Here is a 20,375-nt window from a genome sequence, read left to right on the forward strand (position 1 = left end):
AAAACAAAACAATAGAAGTACTATAAATATTACTTAAATGGCTTTTGTTGATCAATTTAAAAATTATCTAGAACGTTGTTTATAAACAGAATAATAAAAAAAATGTTGGATAAACAAATTTTGCCTGTTATTATAGCTACATATAACTAAAAAAGTAGTGGCTATTTATTTAATTATTGAGGTTTTCTGTTCTGTTTTTCTTAGTAGGTGCAAAAAATGCAAAAAACAACACAAACTTCCAACTGAGTTCGCGAACAGCAAAAATAAACTATCAAAATCAATTTGCTCGCCAAATGCGTAAAAATCATCAACTTTTAATAATTACTTCAAAAGACATCGAGTTTTGTTTTCCATGCTCTTTATTTTTTTTTGCTAAACAATTAAAAGTCCATTTGGCAAGGGGCGCAGCCAGGGGAATCCCCCTGCCACGTGACTCACAAATGGAGGCAGAAAAACTGAAGCTAAAAATAATTATAAGAAATTCAGCAAAAATGACTAAACGATGAAGTTTCTTGCCCTATCTCCCCTGTCTCTACTTCTACTTTTTTATTTACTTTTTGTATTATTTGGTTGGCTTGGGCATGGTTGTATTTGTGTGCGTGTGAGGGGTTCATGAACCTGTCGAGTGTTTATCAATTATTATTATGGGAGATTTGTTGGCTTGTTTGTGTCGGCGGGTCTTTTGGACCTCACAGTGGAGCCTGGTTTGAGTGGAACAAGCTATTATCTAAGAGGTTTTCAAAAATCATCGAAAATATCGATACGAAGCTATCGATCATTTTCACATACAATCGATAATTTAATTGTTTTTATTCCTATAGATAGTTATGGCTTGTTTTTCACGTTTTCTTAGCTAGTTAAACATAAATATACATTAGGTTTTATAAGAGAAAAGGGTTTTGAAGGGGAATTTCAAAAATTATTTTTAAAGTTTTTATAAGGGTCCATCAGTACACCTGGTACACTGAACTATCGAAAATCATCTCTCTTTATGCTCCAACTTTTTTAAAGTAACGAAAGAAATTGCACATAAAGTACGGCGGGGAAACAGAGCAAGAAGTTGGCAATGGAAGAATGAAAATGGAAAACCGAAAAAGGGAGCAAAAAACATAAAACTCGATTTGCGCACCAAATTGACTGTAAAATGTGCAATCTGCAAGTTAATAATCGCCAGACGAATGTGCCTGCAATTTGAGCAGGACAACAACAACAATTGCATTAAAAACTGTACAAATAACACGAAAAGCCACATTCAACATGGGCCAATTAAAACAACAATAGCCGTACTAGACGTATACGTAATATTACACGAAAGAAAAATAAACACACACACACACGAAAAATGTGAGGAGAAAACATAACTAAACACGCCGAAACATAAACAACAATATCAGCAACATGGTACGACAACAGTCAAAACACCAACAAAATTGCAACAAAATTTTTAAACAACAACTATAGCAACAATTTCCACAATAACAACAGCAACAAAGCATCAGTCAAGCGGCAAATGCGAAAAAAGCACTTGAAAATGCTTTTTTCCAAGCCAAAGACATTTGCTGTTGCCGACAAGATGACTTTTGGGAGTGTACCTAGTACAGTGCGCGACATGAATAACATTTATAAAGTTGTGGAAATATAAAAAGAAAATCAACCTATTTGCTTTATTAAGAACTTTAATATAAACACTATAAGATTTTATTATCATGCAAAATCTGAGAAACTGAAATTTTTTTTGTCAATTTAAAATATCGAAATTAAAATTCTTTTTTTTTTTTTCAATTTTTAAGATCTTAATAAAGTTTCTAAAATTCTTACAGTCATGTCGAGCAGCTTACCATTTTAAGGCCCAACAAGAAAACGAATCTGAAGTGGCGGTAGTTGGAAAAGAAGAAGCAATAAAACATCATAAAGTCCCCGAGACAAGAGCGCGAACCCGTTCCCAACAATCATTCCAACAATGCGGGGCTCAATTACAAAAAAAAGGAAGAAAAACAATATAATTTCTGCTTGTATTGTTGCAAAAGCAAAGTAGAAAAAGACTAACTTTGAGTTGGAACCTCGCAAGTGATTCATAATTTGTAAATGCTGATGAAAGGATAGAAAAAGTTCCAAAGCTGGAAATAAAAAAATTATTAAAATTTAAACACATTACAAAAAATTGTATAAATAGGACTAGCCTAAAATGCGGGTGCTTCAAAAATATCTTTATACCTGCAAATTTTATTCAATATATTATTAAGAGAATGTAGTCCCAAATCTATAATCCCTTCCAATTTACTCCCTTATTTTTTATTTTTGGGCGTATGGCCATTACCATTGATTAATGCTCAGGGAAAGAGAAGGGTAAACTGGAGAAAAGGAAGAGACAGTCTAGGGAAAGTAACGCTTGTAATTATTTTTCCATTGATTGAGGTTCGTTTCTTTCCCTCCTTTGGTTGTTCCCTCTTCTCTTCGTTTTTTTTTTTATTGTCGCTGGCCAATTTATGGTAGTTAAGCTTCTCCTTGGTCCTGTTCCTAGTGCCTCCTTCGCCACTTTGTCGGCTGCTTCTGCCTGCAAATGATGCTGTAATTTATTTGCCTTTGTCATTGCACTTGGCCCGGGTCTTATACATATAGTATATACCCACCATCGCCATCCTTGGCTCTTTTCACCCTCCTGGCTTCTATCTTTTTGGCCACTTGTGGCAGTTTGGTTGGCGGATCCTCGGCGATGCCTGCGAATGGCTGCTCATAAATTTCTGCTGCTTGCATTTGCGTATGTTGCCCATCGTCGGCGCAGCTGCTGCTTCTTCAACTGTCAATACACTGGGAAAAATGTCATAAGCAAGTTTTCCAAGTTGGGAAATATTTTAATAATAATTTAAAGAAAAGAACGCATTTTAAGTATGTATTTTAGTAAAAAATTGTAGGTGGTAGATGACATTATTAAGGTTAATAGAGATGGCAAGACTTCGATAAAAGCCGACGATCGGTTATCGATTATAAAGTGTTAATAAAAATTAATTTATAATCGAAGCATTTTAAAAAGTATCTAAATTACTTATTCAAAATATGGAAAATTTAAACAAAATTTGCTGCAAAAAAAAGAAAGTTTAAACACATTGTTAAGGTTACTAGAAATGGCAAGACTTCGATAAAGCTAGCTATTAGTTATCGATTAAAAACGTTCGATATAAATTGATTTACGATCGAAATATATTTTAAATAGTATTTTAATAAACAAACATATTTTCTCCCTGTTCATTGCCTACAAACCCTCCTTTCGACCGCCTCTGTCTTGTAATTTATGTGTGGATTTTTATGGTTTGTTAGTTTTTGCAGCCATAATCCAACCTATCCACTCTAGAATCTGCCACTCCCCCAACTCGCCGCCCCTCCTCCCCGCCGCTGTCTTATTGAACACTTGCAACATCATGTTTACCTCACTACGGTTAACCGCCAGCCGAAAGCGCCCCCTCCATCCACGCCCCTGCATTCCCTTAGATTTATTTGTTTGTTGTTTTCCTTCCTCTTCTGGCTTGGTTCCGTTTCGGGTTTGGATTCTTTCATTATGATTTACTCCATGCATTTTGTTGGTTCATTTGTTGCTAACCTTTTTATATGCAAATTGGTTTAAGGAAAAAACTTGTGGCTTAAATAAGGATTCGGGATTTAAGGGAGTCAAAGTTGGTGTAGGTCGGAATTCAATTTGGTGAAAAAAATTATTAAAACGTTTAACTAATTTAATGTATTTCTTCTTTGCAGTTGACTTTAAAGTTGGAAAGAGGAAAACGTTTTAAATTTGTTGGGTAAGTTTGAGTTCTTTAAATTTTAAATAAATTTCCTAGACTTATTTTCCGTAATCAAGGGAAGTTTGCACTTCATCAACTTTGTGATGGTTCGTTCGTTCCTTTCTTCTGCCAAAATCCATTTTCGTTTCGTTTATAAAGAACAAATATTTATTTTCCTTATGAATTTTCGCCGCACTCCCTTTTTGTTACATGCAAATCGAGTTGAAGATATACTGGCCATATTCCATTTAATATGCCATTGCATTTTGTCGCCTTGCGTCGTTTTTCTTGGGATATTTTGTGTTGATTTCTGGCTTGCCGCCAAATCATTCCTTCAGTTTGTTTACCTTTCGATGCAACTTCTTTGCTGGCTCCCCTTTTTGTATATATTTTTTTGATTCATTTCTTTTTCTTTTTTGCATTTAATTGTGTTGATTTTCGCGCTTGTTATAAGGGGAGAATTCTTCCCTTTCTTTTTTTTTTGCCCACATTACGTTGAAGAATACTTTTTGTGCATTTTTTTTTTTATTTTGTATGTGTCACACGTGACCAAAATTAGCCTCGAACTTTGGGGCGGGGGTCTCACTGTAATTGACTTTAATGTTTTGGCCACGGTGAGAGTGTAGCAAATCGGGAACTTTCATCTTTTGCCGCAAATGTTGTCATGAAAATACAAAGTTTTTCGGGGAAAATGTTATGTCTTCCAATGCTCTTGTGGGTTTTTAATGAACGAATTATAGGTTGGCTAAACTTTTGGCATTAAAAATTAACTTGCTAAAATTGCGTGACCATCGAATCGAACGAGTAGCAAACACAACAACTTGTCATCGATTCATTACGATCCAAACCGAAAAAGAAAAAACAGAAAAAAAAACAATTTCGTGACTGGCACTTGCTACTTCGACTGCCAGTTACTTATTAACTTTTATGGACCATATATAAAGAGCAATTTTCCCCATTTTCAACAAGACGCCAGCGGCTTGAACTGGAAGAGGGGGTTTTGGGGGGCTGGGGGCTGAGAAGGAAAACCAGTTAAGAATGGATGGTGGTTTACGAAAAAAAAAATGGCCCAAACCTATACTGGAACTTAAAGCAAAACTAAACCGAGGCACAAACTCCACAAAACACAGACGAGTTGCATTTCTTTGGCCATAGCAATTTACCAAATATGTACCTTTCACTTTGAAAATCGTAAAATGTCACAAACTGTTCAATAAAAACACAAATGACAATAAAAAATCCGATAAACAAGCGGAGGAAAATGGCAGCCGAATGCCCGAGCCTGGGACCCTCGGTGCAAACTCAAACTCAAACTGAAACTCAAACCCAAACTCGAATTCGAACTCAAACTCAGGCATCGACAACAATGCAAGCCATTGCATAAATTATGGTAAATTTATGCGAAAATTACAGCAACAACTGCGGCAGCAAGCGGACAAGCTCAGCAACGGGAATCGAAGATTTAAGGTCTCTGAAAATATATGACTTTAAACAAAATACCCCGTTTATATATATTTTGTAAGAGCTAAAGGTTAAAAATAATATTTATAAAATCAAATGTATTATTAACTATGAACCTGTCATCAAAAAAGATCAGTTTTTATTAAAATTGAAAATAGAATACTTAGGAATATTTTGTATATATTTTCAAACGTGGTTTTACTGATATATATATATAAATTTTTTTTAAAAATTCGAAATATTTTTACGTTATTTTGGAACATTTAAAAATTATTTTACAACATTTTAAAAATATTTAATGCGATTTAAAGGAGATAACTGAAATATAACTGAATATTGTAGGGTGCCAGAGAATAAACAAAAAATGAACAGCTAATTAAACCGGAAAGATTGAGAATAAAACATTGATTTGCTTTTGTTAAAAATTCAATTTTATCTTACCACACTTATTTTTTTTTTGGCTGTTGCAATCAAAAGTGGAACTCAAAATAGAGATCGAAAAAAAACATCAATGAAAAGACGATGGAAATTTACATTGATAACGAAGTGTGGTGCGGTTTAAAAATTGTATTTTATGATCCAAAACGAACGTGATCCCCAATATGCAACGAACTCAACAAAGGGGTCAACAAGTTGTCAACTTTTTATGATTATTTTCTGCTTGTTATTTTCATTTTGGTTTTGTGGCCTTTGTTTGGTGTGTGTTAACCTTTTCTATTTGCATTTCCAAGTCGCTTTTCTTTATTTCTTTAAATTTTATGCCTTTTTTTTATAAGCTCGCCAACGAAGCGTGTGAAAAAGCCAAGAAAAGCCAGAAAGCAGTGGAAAAACAGCGGATTGGACGAAGAAGAGGAGACTTTAAGCCAGCTAATGAGAAATAAAAGAAGAAGTGGCCCCAGTCTTTGTCTTAGTTGATTTTTATGGGGAAAATGGTGAAATAGGCAAGAGGTTTCTTGTATTTGGTTAATGGCTGAGACTAAATGAATTGGCCATGTTAAAGGCTGCTAACTAGTTTGGGAAAAACAAAGAAAAATGTCGCAAGTGCCCCCGAGGGAATTTGAATTAGGGGAATTTATCTTAAAGTTACGAAACGTGGACTTTAAACACTACATTTATTTTATTTTTTGGATAATAGCTTATCATAAATTAAAATTAAAAACAAGGTGTATTCACATCCTTCTACTTCAACTTACTATTCAATTACTATTATTATTTTTACTTTACTTTACTACTTTAATGGGTTTTCTACTTTTCCCCCATGTTTTTTCATAAAGCCTTAAAGCTTAGCTCCGCCTTTTGTTGACCGTTAATGAAATTTCAATAAAAATATCATGAAAACAATATTGTTGGTTTCTCTTTTTGCATCTCGGTAATTTTCCTTAATTATTATTTGTTTAATTGCGCTCATTGTTGTTCGTTTTATATGCAGACATACTATATATACTCGTTATATATATATTTTTTTATTTTTCCACTGTTTTTTGCCCGGCTTTGTTTGCGTTTTGGCTTAGCTTGCGTTTGCTTTTCTGATTATTTTAATTTTCGTTTCTCAGCTATATTTTTTCTTCTTATTTTCTTTGCTTTGTTTTAATGGCTTTCCCACATTCTTGTAATTAAAATCCGTTTAACGGTGTTTTGCATATGCCTCGCTTCAAAGGAAAGCCCACGAATTTGCAGCATTTCTTCAAGAGTTTTTCCTTGGGAGAGAACAAACAACAAAGTTAGAAATTACCTCTGGCACAGTGGAAACAATTTATGTGTGTCTCGAGTAGTTAATACAGTGAACTCCCATGATGTCGAGAGCAATTAAGTGTGCAATCCCCCCTCCATAAACCATATACCCATATAGTTTTATACGTTGTTTGCGCATATATCTTTGTGCATGTGCCTTTACATTTTTATACCCATTACTCGTAGAGTAAAGGGGTATACTAGATTCGTTGGAAAGTATGTAACAGGTAGAATATAGCGTTGCCGACCCTATACAGTATATATATTCTTGATCTGGATCATTTGCGCATTCGAACGAATAAAGTCCGTCTGTCCGTCCGTATGAACGCAATGCAGGAATGCAGATTCTTGAGGTTCCTGCGCTGCGCAAGTTTCAGCAGGGTGGCACAACCACTTAAACGCCCACATCGCTAAAACCTGCCTAGCTCCCAATATTTTGTAAATGGGATTTAGTTCTAATTTTTAATCCCCATTTACATTCCAAAAATCGTTTAAATCATACCATTCATTAAAAAGTTATTATTAAATAAAGTGTTCCATTTCGGAAACAGCCGATTTGCTGCAGGCATATCTCCATCTCCCTCGCTCTCCCTTTGGCTGAGTAATGGGTATCTGATAGTCGAGGCCGTGGACAATAGAGTTTTTCTTGTTTGTTTGCCACAAGAAACGTGCCAACGCAATGTGAAATGCAAAAAAAAAAACACGCAACAGCAATGAACATTGGAAGTACAGCAGTAATCATTTGAAGTCAGCTTCTGCTGCTTCTCTCTCAATTAACTTTGCATGCATTTAATTGCTTAGACAACGAATTTAATTTGATTTAAAGAAACCGAGTGCATTATATAAGTGTTACATACATATATGTGTGGCATATGCACATGGCTCATAAGAATTGAAAGGTGAAAATGGCCAATTTAGCTTTGTAAACCAGAATTCCATGAAATATACCAGTTAATTGGTGCACAAATACAAAGTTCTAAGAGCTCTCCACTAAGAAGAATTTCAGGATTAGGAGTTTAATTCTTAACTTACATATTTGGCATAACTACACTGATAAAAAGGAGTAGTAAATCCAAAGATTTCATATGCCATTTAAATGTTTTTCGATATGTGTTTCACCTTTTGCGGAAATTTAAAGTTTTAAAAGCTTGATTTCAATGTTATAACATTGCATTCTATTCAAATATTTAATACATAACATGTAAATAGCACCTGAAATTCATTAATTTATTATGATTTCTCAGAAGCAACCATTCCCGATATTAAATTCTGTCTTTTCCTGCCCAAATTCCCTTTTCGGGAGCATAAGCCTCTTGGCAAACATTTCACTTTAATTTTGTCGCCACTTAAATTTGATTTATTTGCTCCTGTCTTTCGGTGTTTTTGCCCGCCCACCCATTCGCCATTTTCCCAGTTTCCACTGGGTTTTCTTTTTTTTTTTTTGGGCCTGATTTGACATTTAAATGCTACAACGATTCGTCTGCTGTTTGTCTGTCTGTCCGACTGTTTGTCTGCTAACTTGGCTTTCATTTCCGTGTGACCCAAATTCGAGAGACGACAAATTGCCAAGAGAGATTTTCATTTGGCTTCTGTTTGGCGCCTCAATTGCCATTCACCCACGGCAATTAAACGGTTTTCAAGTTAACCTTTCGCCGACAGCCCACAATATAATATTAATTATAGTTTTTGATGCTCGCGCTTGAATGGGTTTTCAATTAAGGAAAGCGCCTGACAATTAATTAATTAATTAAGTCCCTGGGCGTATTCGTTTGTGTAAAATGTAGCTTGGTTTTCATTGGCTCTCGCTTTTCGTGAAAAACATAGGGTTAACTTGTCTTCAATGTAAAATTAAATGTGTGTTGGGTATTTGGATGCCAATTTTGATAATATTTTAAGAACTCTATAACTTAGTTGTTTATGTATTGGGTAAAATTTTAACTAAAAAAGAAGATGTTGAATAACTGAGGGTTAACTTCGTGTATAGATTATAATAATTGTTATTTGGGTATTTTAAACACAATACTCTTATTGTGTTGATTTTAAATTTGGATTAAATAATTAAGTAATTTATGCATTTAGTAAAATTTGAACTAAAACAGTTCTTCCCTTTCGGGGAAAACTTAGGGTTATCTTGTCTTTAGCTAAAAATCAATTTCAGCTGATTTAAAAAAAAATAAAAAATGTCAATTTTAAAGCACAGCATATTCAAGTTCTTTATTTATCGGATGACCCTTGAACAAAAAATAATTTCTTAGAAAACTATAAACAAAGGTAAATATTGTTTGTCTTCATCTTCCAGGTAAATAAATATAGAACAGCCTCGGATTAATTTGTAAAGTACGGCCATTGCGCAGCCTATTCATCAGCCTTTGCCTCCATTCGCAAACCGATTCATTATCAGGGTTTACGCCCAATTGACTTTCGATAAACTTGCGAGGGTAAAGTTAGCCCCCTATTTTCTTTTCATTTTTTACCTTCTGAGAACTAGCCCTCATATTTCCTCTTTTTCCCCAATCCCCCCCCTTTTTTGAATGCATCATGAATCTACCGCCGTTCTTGTTGTTGATGTTGTTTGTTAGCCTGTTTTGTTTGTTTTACCTTTTTATGGCCTGACGCCAGGAGTCAGCTTCCTCTGGGTTTTCTTCTTTATTTATTTATGTTTGCTGTGTTTTTTTTGGTTGTTTTTTATTTGTGTGTCGCCAAGTTCAAGCCATTAAATTCATAAGATGGTGCCAACCCGCAACATATTTTTAATGACATTTTTGGGGGAGATATTAATGTTTCTAAATATATACATGTTCTCTGGGTGTTTCTTATTTAATTATTTTGTATATACCTATTTGTTGGTTTACCCATTTTCTGTACAATGATTTTTTTTGTATCTGCAGTATCTTTTGATTGATTAACGAAGTTATTTGCTTAAAGGGCTTTGGATTATTGGTTTTCAATTGATGCTTTTCCTTCCAGCCAGTTTGTTTTTATTTCTTCACTTGTTTACCTTACAGGGCAATCGCTTTTTTTTGTATCACTTTTGAGAGATCTTACCGATTTTAGTCCAAGGCTGCGCCTTGTCCACGATCGAAAAGGGCTGCATTATAAGTCAAGTTTCGCCCAGCGGCTCCACCTCCAACTCTCCACGTAAAGTTATCTCAAGGTGAACCAACCGCATAAGGTAAATATAAGTACAAAAATCCCCATTAAAGGGCATAAAACGCCAAGGTTGGCTTGTCGAGTTTTTCGGTTTTTGACTTTTGCTGCTGCTGCGAGTGCAATTGCAAATTAAAAATTGTTTTTCCATAATTATTTCCCCGTTTTTTCTTATTTTGTACTGCCCCAGTTGATTGGCTTGTGTGCGAAAAAGGTTGTCCACGATTGTGTCAACTTGTCGCCGTCGCTTTTCGGACACTGAGGCAAACAAAAGATATATAAATACATATATTGGTATATAAACAAAAAACGAAGCCAAAAACGAGACCAGAAAAATGTTTCCCGGTTATGCAATCCCGATTGTCTGCGGGCCAAAAAATGAAATGGTTTTTTGTCTCAGCGCAGGCGATTCTTAATTGCCTGCTGTAATTGCTTTCGAAAACTTGTTTGGACTGTCTTTAAAAATATCAACTTCTCGGGCTTCACAAATGATTTATTTTTGGTTCTATAAAAATATTGAAATATATTACATTTCTTAAAAATATTTTGATAATATATTGGGGTAAAAAAAGTGTAGCATTTATTTATTTATTAATTTACAAACTGTTTGCTTAAAGTTATTAAAACACCTACATTTGGTATTACATTGTTGTTTTTCTTGCTTGTACATTTAAAGCTTATGTTTTTCTTTTTCACATTTCAAATTACCAGTATATTTTATAGCTTTAATCATGTATTATTGTGCGCAAAACCTATTAATTATCAAATAAATGTTATATTGAAAATGTAAAATAGCTAAAATATGATATTTCATTTCTATAATATTTTATAGTCAATTTAGAATAAATGGTATATAATTTTTAAACTTTTCCAAACAGTTAGATTCCTAATTTTTCTACTGACTGGCTTCGAAATGCAAAGTATCATGTATATTTCCATATAGATAGGGAGAAATCTTTTCCACTTGCGGGGGTGCTGTCCGAAATAAATGAAAGATATAGCTCCTCGAGACAAACTCGATCGGCCGCGGCTCAACTTAACTCCTTTTGGGCCATGTCTCTGCCCCCACGAAATGTCACTTGCCACAGGGCTCTCTCCTCGCCATTTGCTATTCGCTATTTGCCATTTGGCTTCGGAGTGGAGTGGAGTTGAGCTCCATGTGTCATTTTTATCGCTTCACTCTATGGTAAACCCTGAAACCCCGAATCCCCGGAACCCCGGAACCCGAGTGCCCCAACTTTGCACCCCTCCTCGAATCCTGAAAGTGCTCCGAGAGGCGCTGCATAAAATTGCCAACTACACAATCGCAGTCTGGCTTGGTTTTTATGACTCAGAAGTGCTTTACGCTGTGATTGAGTAGACAGCCGACCGCAGAGGCGGACGGCGAAGGGGGATCGTATCGGGGGTCTCTATATAGGCACCTACATATATAGAGATGGTGTGCCGGGAGAATAAAGAGGAGCCATGAAAATGTGGAAATCGAAATTGTGAAAGTTAAGTAAATGACGGCAACTTGTCGCTGGGTCTATAAGGAATATAAGTAGTCCTCGGTTCCACGAATCCCCACCAAACACCCACCCACCCATCGGGGAAATCGGATATATATATGGTCGTGATTCAGTGGCAATCAAGGAGTAACCAATGAATATGCAATGGCCACTGTTTTTATCGAAGAAGTGAGGCGATAAAATAGTAATATAGAAAACATTATGGCATTCCCAATGCAAGTGGGACTCTTAGATATTGTTCGATTTTAATTTTAGTCTTAGATATTATTTCATAATAACATAGCTTTGTTTTAAAGTGGACAATAATATATATTTAATATTTTAATTTTCTTTTGAATTGGTTTGTCATGATTACCTTTTATTTTCATCGTTTAATGATAATTTTTAGAGTATTGCAGGTATTTTGTTTCTTAAATCACAATATTTAGACTGCTTTTTTTTGCATTTGGCATCTTCATCGTTTAACTATAATGATTTTTAGAACATTTCAGTTAGAATAAAGCTTTAACTCCACGTTTAAAAGTGTTATTAAGCCCTGTGCATACTTAGGGCCCTTTTCCCAAAGATTTATACCTTCGTGTTGGGTTATCTGATCTGGGAACCCTTGTATCTTCGGTTACCTCACAGTAATTTGCAGAAATTTGTTGCTGCCTTAACCGAGATACATATATATATATATATATATATATACGTATATCTGCGGGGATATGGCCCGGTCATGATGGCCACTTGCCACTTGGCCACTGGCCGTTCTGGGCTGCACTTACCTGGCTTACCTGGCCAAATTCCCAGTCATTTGGGTTCACTCCGATCCCCCTTTGAACCCCCCTTCCACGGGTTGCAGTTTGTGTTGGCCATTTCGGTTGCCGTTTTCGGTTGTTATGGCCACTTGCAACACACACAAACACACCACCGATGCACGAGCAACATCATCACGTAGAAAGGTAGACGAACAACTTGGTAGAAAAAAAAAAAGAGGCAACAAGCCAACGAAACGAAAGAAAAATATCTGAAAAATTGATTAAAGTTCTTGCAACGCGCAAGCGGCATCAATTACCTGTTGCGGTTGGCTCTGAGGTTTGGCAACGGCAGCAGCAGCAGCAGCAGCAGCAGCAGCAATACAAACAGCAGCAACATCAGCGACGGCAGCAACACGAAACAACACAGCAGCAACAGCAGCAACATCAACCAAAATCAGGTGAAGGAGAGATGAGGCTGCGGCTGCAGAAAATGAGGCACAACCGAGGCAAAGTTAAATATGATTACAGCGCTTGGCTTTTAGTTTGAAGCATTTTTCAATATATGCGATGATAAAAAAATAAAAAACGAGGAAAAAATTCGTTGTGGCTGCTTGTTGCTGCTGCTGTTGTTGCTTGTGTTGCAGTTGTTGCCGGTTGGCATAATCAAGCTAAATTTGTTGTTGCCGCCGTTTCGTGAGCTGGCTTCGTGCCGCATCACTACACGGCAAAAAAAACTGCTTAACAAGGTAATGGTATATTTTAATAAATGTAAATATTATATTTGAGGTTCTAAGGATAAACCATTAAATTGTTCTATTATTGTTGTATCTTAGTAAAAAGCTGTTTCATCTATTAAAAAAAAATCAAAAATATATATTGAGAGGCTTTGAAATAAAGACTTATTATAAAATTTAAACTAAAATATTTGTTGAGAGGTTTAAAAATAAAGACAATTTATAAAATTTATTCAGATATTTAATGTTGTTTGCGATTATAAAATTGAATGTAGATAGATATTTATAAATAAATGGGTAATGGTATAGATATAAAATGGTATAGTTATAAAAAGGTATTGTTATAAGATATATATTTTTAATTGCCTGGTAAATCAATGAGAATAAATGTCAGTACAGTGTTTTTAACCCTAACTGATAAGTCAGATTAGATGGAAAATATTTCTCAGGTCAATATACCTTTCGGTGTATAAGAGAATTTCCAGTTTTGAACTTGGGCAAGGCTTTTCTTTTGGCTCTCCCCCTCCCCCTCCCTGCTTAATTTTCTGCTGTCTCTGTCTCGGTATTTTTTCTTTTTTTTTTTTTTTTTTTTTGATTGATGATATTACATTTTCAACTCATGTGTGCGCCCTTCTCTTTCCCACCCTCTAAGGCCGTCTCTTTCGCGCTCTTTGGCTGCGAAGAAAGCGCTTAATTGCTTTTGAATGCTTTCCGTGAGTTGCATTTGCCGCCGCCAGCAAAACAAAACAAAAAATCAGAAAAAAATATAAGGAAAAATAAAAGAAAAGACAGCTGGTGGTTGGGGACCAGCTTGTTTATGTAAAAAATGTAAAATCATTAAGGCAAGCACAGCAGCAACTTGGGTTCTTTGGAGCTCGGTTCTTTGGACATTGTCTATGGGTCCACAGTTTGACAAGCACTGCGGGTACATGCCAAGCAACCCGAGAGCCAACAACAAAGGGAATCTTTAAAGCTCGGCAGCCCAGCCACTCGAGATGGAAACACTTGAGCCGGGGCTCCTCCTCCCCCTCAATTGTGTAGAGATGCCAGCTAGAAAATCGAAAATTCAACCGCAAAGTGGAAGACTCGAGAAGAAACAACCGAAGAAGCCAAGCCAAGTCTTCTTGGGGCTCGATGAAAAGGTCGAAACTGTTGGCTTATGAAGTGGTTATGGTTGGATCTTAATAGAAAACAAAAACATGGTATTACGAAAATGTTTGTTATTATGGAAAAAAATATATAAAGATGGGAAAGATAGAATAAGAAGATAATAATACATTTTAATTTTTTTATAAAGATCTATTAGGTTTTTAATAAGATTGCAAAACTAGTTCTCAGAGTATTTTTAATTCTATAAGTAAAGATTACCTGTAAGACTGTAAGATAATTGGTTATTATTTGGATTTAGGTGATTTCAGACTATTATTAAAAATGATGTAAAAGAAATAATGAATACATAAAAAATAATTAAATTAATAAACAATATAAAAATGTACTATTGTTGTATACAGAATTTTAATATTTTTCATTTTTAAAAAAAACCTAAAATGTATTAAAATAATTCAAAACTAAGTGCATTACCATTTTTCAGAGTATTTTCCATTTAGTATGTAAAGATTATCTGTAAGCCTTCTGTGCATGGGTTATTACTTGGATTTTGCAGATTTCAGGCTGTTTTTTTTTTTGGCTAAACAATAAAGGAAAATTCCCTTTACATTTTGCAACATTTTCAAAGTTGAAGTAGCTGGTTAGGCTCGGGAAAAATAAGAGAGAAAAAAGCGAGGCAGAAAGAAGACCATTTGCTGCATCATTAATGGAGCCAGTCTGGAGGGGGGTCCATCAGCCCCCCCCCATCCCGACCTCCATTCAGCCCCTTTGATCATTGGGTAAATATCAACAAGAGTCCGTCCATGTCTGCGACTAAAAGATTTTTTCAATTCCTGGAATTTAATCAAGGTGCATCTGCAAGCCGGGTAAAAAACCAAAGAGAGGGGTCTACAAAAAAAAGAAGACCGCTGGCGGTTGTTGGTGTTGTTGTTTCGGTTGTTGTTGTTGTAGATGTGTCTGCCCAAATAGTTAAAGGGCAAAATAAATAAACGTAGTCGTTGTCGGTCGACAAATGTGACGACAACGCCGACGAAGAAGAAACTCTTGCCTCTATAATGATGTGCCGATAATGAAAGAGCAAGTTAATGTCTGCTGTGTGAAATCATTTTGTAGATGCGCGTGATGCGATAATATCTTCTACACCCTTTTGCTTTTGCTTTTCTCATTTTTTTTTTATTTTTACTGTTTCTACCCAGCCATGAAGCTGTTTTGTATCTGCAAGATACTTGTACTTTTGCTGCAGTGACATTTAATTGTGGAAACACACAGAGCACCTGCAAAAAAAAAATCTAGAAAAATATGGAAGCGTTTCACACGCTCAGAAAATCAAATGGAAAAGAATCCATAACAATAGTAATATAGAGTAAGCAAAAAAGCAGCTGCTGGCCAAGAATCAAATCAATTTGCTGGGGTACAAAGAAAAACACACATATGTATATAAAGTGAAGATCCGGAACAACAGCTGGTTGCGCTCCTCTATTGTTTTTTGTATCCAATAGATATACGTGTGTATAGGGTTCTGCTCGAAATGTATCTCATAATTTGTAGGGGTTTCTTGAAGCGTTTACCTGCTCTCAAAACTGCTCAATTGTTCTCGAAGGGATGCGGGGCTTGGAAACCGGTTTGGTTCCCAGATTTATTTGTTCAAATTTTACACCTGCAGAGATACCAAATACAAAGATACAATAGAAGTCACAGATTAAGATACATGCATGTTCGACCTGCAATTACCACAAAATAGTTTTCATCCATTATGCAGGGCCACCCAAAAAGTAGATTAAAAATTTCCAGCCCTTAGATATATTATTACAAAATAATTTAGCTGAAATCATATTTGAATTTCTCGATTGCCATTCGAAAGGGTGCCATTTTTGCGCATTGCCCTCATTAAATATTCATTGCTCATTCAGATTCTGTGTATACTCGGGGACTATAATAACAATGAATACAAATTAAAGACCATCGGCAGACGCATTATGATGAGTGCATAATGTTGGCAGATTCAGTTGCATTCACCAGATTACCAAGTGAACGGAAAGCGGCTTAATAATGATATGACGAGCGGAAAATTTAAAGCTGAAGAGGGGAGGACATAAAATAAACCAAGGAGAAAATACACATGTTCAGTGGGATAAGTAGGGAATTTCGATGGATAAAGCTTATGAACTTTAAATCTTTGGTTAGTGTGATAAAAAATATTGCTGACTTAATTTGGCTAAGTTATGGCATTTTTACAGCTTTTGAATTCTTTAGAAATTTTTTTTAAATGTTAGAGAAAAGCCTATCAATAAATTCAGATTAAGTTGTACTCTTATTTTCAAATATTTTGACCTTTATTATTTATTATTTAATTTCTTCGAATACTTTCATTTAATTTGAAATGCCAGTCAAAAAAATAAAATAAAACTATGTTGCAATCTTTTTTTATGTAAATATTTTTACTGTTTCATTTATTCTTTAATATTTTCGAGTATTTCCATTTAGTTGGTTTATCTATTTTTACCCAGTTTTTTCCTCTGCCAGTGATTTGTTGCCTATTCTTGTGCGCGTTGCTAATTTACGAGGCTAATTTGCTGCGGGAACTTATTCATTGCACTGCACTTGACTGACTAAGACTTGCCTTTTATCCCCTTTTACCCCTTTTACCCCCCTTTGTTTTGTTGGCCATTTCCTGTCACGTCTCTGCCACATGAGACAGCAACAAAAAACAAAGGAAAAAGGGCCAACAGAAACAGCAGCTCAAACTGGTCAAAGAATTTGCAAGGAAAGTTTCGTTGGCTGGAAAAAGGGAAAAAGGTGAGAGAGAGGGAAAAGTAAGCCAATTGCCAGGGTCAGGGCCTAAAGAAGAAGCAGAAAAGTAAGATGAGCGGTAGCCAGGGTTCCCACTTTATCTTTTAGTTTCCCTGCAGCTGCATAAAGCGGAAAGTTTATCGAATTATGTGCAACAAAGTGACGAAGGAGATGGTCGGGTCCACAGGGACATGGGCAGCCAATCACCTAGGTGATTATCCAGTTGAGGCATCTGGCAGGCGATATCTCATTTAGCTCCTCAAGATAGCTAATCGAACATTGGCCAATAAAAAACAAATGCAGCTTAAGCTATTAAGTTCTAGGTTTAAGTTGAGATATTCCTTTTGGTATAAATATAGGTGTTGATAAAGATATTTATATAGATGTTGATATAGATATAAATATAGATATTGACAATGGTACAGATATTGATATATATATTCATATAGATATTCAAATAGATATTGATATTGATATAGATAACTATATGAATATATATATTATAAACATATATTCATATAGATATTCAAAGAGATATTGATATTGATATAGATATTGATATAGATATTGATATAGATATCTAAATGAATATCTATATTCAAATAGATATTGATATTGATATTGATATTGATATAGTTATTGATATTGAGATATTCAAATAGATATTGATATTAATATAGATATTGATATTGATATAGATATATAAATGAATATCTATATCAATATCAATATCTATATTAATATCAATATCTATTTGAATATCTTTATGAATATGTATAATATATATAATATATATAATATATATAATATATATAATATATATAATATATATAATATATATTGTGATACAGATATCTATTTAGTATTCATTTAGCTATAGATAATCACACATATATTGATATAGATTACCAAATAATAAGATTATACCATATAATAAGAATATTATAAGACTCTACTTACACAAAACGTTACTTAGCAGGAAAACTTGCAATCCTGGACTTTCCCCAGCCAAGGAACCAATTTTCTCTGGCTAATGCAATTATTGGCAGACGCACAAGTGAGCAGGACTTAAAGAGGAGGAAAATGAGGTGGTGTTTTCTGGAGAGCCTGGCTTATTTGCCAGAAGAGATCATGGCAAATGGGTTGGCTGTGCGACCCGTTAAAAAGTCAGCTTTCAATGGCACTTTTTCGTTGTCTGTCTCCTTTTCGTCATCCTGCAGATACTCCTCTTAATTTTCCCCCCACTACTGCCCTTTTTTATCCTTGACATCTTTTTGTCTCATTAACATTTGCGCCACACAATCAACTGCAGTCGACGAGACTGGACAGCGTTTTTTTACCCGTTCTTGTGTCTGTTGTTTTTTGTATCTTTCGCCGTTGTTGCATCTTCTGCATGACACGCTCTTTCTTCTCCCCCTTTCTCCTGCCACTTTCTCCATGGTAATTCTTCTCCAGCTTGGCTGGAAATTGTTCAAAGTGCACAGTGCTGCAAAAGTTATTATTGATGGAAGTGGCTGAAATCTATATTATACCTTCAGTAGCTTCGTATATATTAAATAATTTTTCTTAACGATTTTTTAGCCTACAATAATGTAACCTTGAAAATGTTAATTTTACATTTTTATACTATAAATCATAAAAGCAAGCCAAGGTAAAAAAATGTTTTTCCTTACACCAAAGTTAATTATTATATTTTTATTAGCCAGTGTTCCTCTTGCGGGGTTAGGTCCTCTTCAGTTCCTCTGATTTTTACCATAGCGAATGACACTTTTTTTTACCCGAACAAATAGCTAACTGTTGTTCCTTTTCGCCATTTCTTTTAAATTCAATTGTAACTGAAATGTAATCATTGAAATATTAAAATTTGTTTGTTCTGCTTTCCTAATAAATTTTATAAACTTTGTTTAATTATTTAGATTTTGAATAGGGATATTGTAGCTATATTTAATTACCGAAATTACTAGATTTTAAAAAGATTTACAAAAATATGTACAATAAATAAATATGGGAATATTTAAAAAGCGATTTTCCCCCCATTTTTATTAGGGAGTATGTATTATTCGACTGCTTAACAGGTGTTAATTTTTTATTATCCCTGTTCTCTAATGCAATTTCAATTTAGTCTTTGTTTTGTTCCGTGTTCTGTGCTCTGTTTTTTATTATTATTCTTGCTGTATGTTTGTCATGGTTGATGTTGCTGCTGCTCGTTGCAATGTTGCTGCTGTTGTAGCATTTGTTTGACAAGCACCACGTACAACATGCTCGTTTGCCGAGGGTTCTGGGGGGCATATGAGTTGGCTACAAAATTAAAAATGATATGGAATCAGAACGGAGAACGGAGGAGGTGGCTGTGGAAATTGGCAAGCAAAAGACGCACTCGACCATGTTAACCAAGGGCCGAGAACCCGGGAAACAACTCAGTAAAGATACAAAAAAGTCAACTTTATGACATGAATACATTGAGTTCGAGGCGGGAAATGGAAGTAAGCAAATACAAATGGAAACAATTAGGGGGATTGGGTGTATGAAAAAATGAGATGGGGGTCCTCAGAAGAGATTTACGAAAGAATATACCAGGATTTAAGGCAACAGGTTGTTTTTCCACGCACCAAACTCATTGGTAATGCATTTGAGTTAATTAAATATGAACAATTAAACTATACGCAATCTATATAACTTTTGATGCACCTTTTGGTCAACCCCAATAAAGTTTGGTCGCCTCTTTCCATTTAAGCTCTTAACTTTTCGCAACGATCGTGAAAAATGTACATATTCTTTTTGATATTTTTTTTATAGTTTTTTTTTTATAGTTTTTCCTTTGGTCTACCGTTTTTCTGACGTTCGTTAGTTGATGTCCGACCCTCTGTGGAAAAGTCGCACTCTGCTTTGTCATTTATGCAGTCAGCAATATGACAAAATGCTCCATGCGGCGACCGCAGTCGAGGTAAAATAAAAATAGAAGGAGTACCTGAGAAAAAAGCTGGAAAATAACAGCGGTTGAATCATTTTAACTTTATTTTTTGCTACCCTCGCTATATTGTGCATTCTTCAGCCATTTTCTTTGATAGCTTTTTGTCCGCCTCTTTGTTTTTTTTTTTTTATGACATTTTATTATGACGTCAATGGGGGAAGCGTTTAATTGACAGTTGCTGTGTGGGTCCTTCTTTTCCTCCTGCGGTTGCTTCCTCTTTCCACTGCTTCCGCTCCTGGTTTTCCCATTTTTATTATGATTTTTTAAAACTTTCATTTCTAACTTTATGCAAATGTCTTAAACAGAAGGCAAAATGCAGTGGGGCTTAAAAAAACAAGGGCTTTGCGCACTTTTAATAAATGGAATTGACAGTTTTATTGCTGTTCAATATGTGGAAAGTAATGTGGCTGACG

The 20,375-nt window shown here is 35.0% G+C and overlaps 1 protein-coding gene across 1 annotated transcript in view; it reads left to right on the top strand.

Moving 5' to 3' along the window:
• LOC119557636 overlaps nucleotides 1-20,375 on the top strand; it is a 64,367-nt gene that overhangs the window by 10,561 nt on the left and 33,431 nt on the right. Inside the window, exon 3 of the mRNA XM_037870470.1 lies at nucleotides 3,748-3,791. The gene's annotated coding sequence lies outside the window, so the exon portion shown is untranslated. The remainder of the gene's footprint in view (nucleotides 1-3,747; nucleotides 3,792-20,375) is intronic.

Source organism: Drosophila subpulchrella, chromosome X (genome assembly GCF_014743375.2).
Source record: "Drosophila subpulchrella strain 33 F10 #4 breed RU33 chromosome X, RU_Dsub_v1.1 Primary Assembly, whole genome shotgun sequence".
NCBI lineage: Eukaryota > Metazoa > Arthropoda > Insecta > Diptera > Drosophilidae > Drosophila > Drosophila subpulchrella.